This window comes from Corythoichthys intestinalis, chromosome 18, assembly GCF_030265065.1.
Source record: "Corythoichthys intestinalis isolate RoL2023-P3 chromosome 18, ASM3026506v1, whole genome shotgun sequence".
Taxonomy (NCBI): domain Eukaryota; kingdom Metazoa; phylum Chordata; class Actinopteri; order Syngnathiformes; family Syngnathidae; genus Corythoichthys; species Corythoichthys intestinalis.
The window spans coordinates 16,770,591-16,770,991 of NC_080412.1; positions in this window are offsets into that span (position 1 = coordinate 16,770,591).

A 401-nucleotide genomic window follows, 5' to 3' on the forward strand; every position below is an offset into this window, starting at 1 on the left:
GTTGTGCCAGTTGATGTTAATCAAGCATTAATTGTTAATATAATTGATTAAAGTTAATTGGCTCTAAGTAAAGCTTGTCATAAATTTATCGCATCAGGCGGGTCGGCTCTCAAGCTCAATGAGGACCTAGTCACATCTCCAGGTCCTCCTCTGAGAACCTGGGCAAAAAAATTATATGCACCCCTGGTTATAAACCAAACCGTTGGAAAATCAGTCAATATTTTGCCGAGTTAGCGTATTTTAATGGTCGGAGGGGGATGACCTACCTTAAGTTTGCCGCAATGGGGCCTGCCTGAGAAGCTTACTGCTTTAAGATGGCCGCCGATTCATAACGCCGCTAAGTCCTACTTTCTACATCTAGTTCTATTATGATGTGATATCTATGTTAGATGACTGTACTC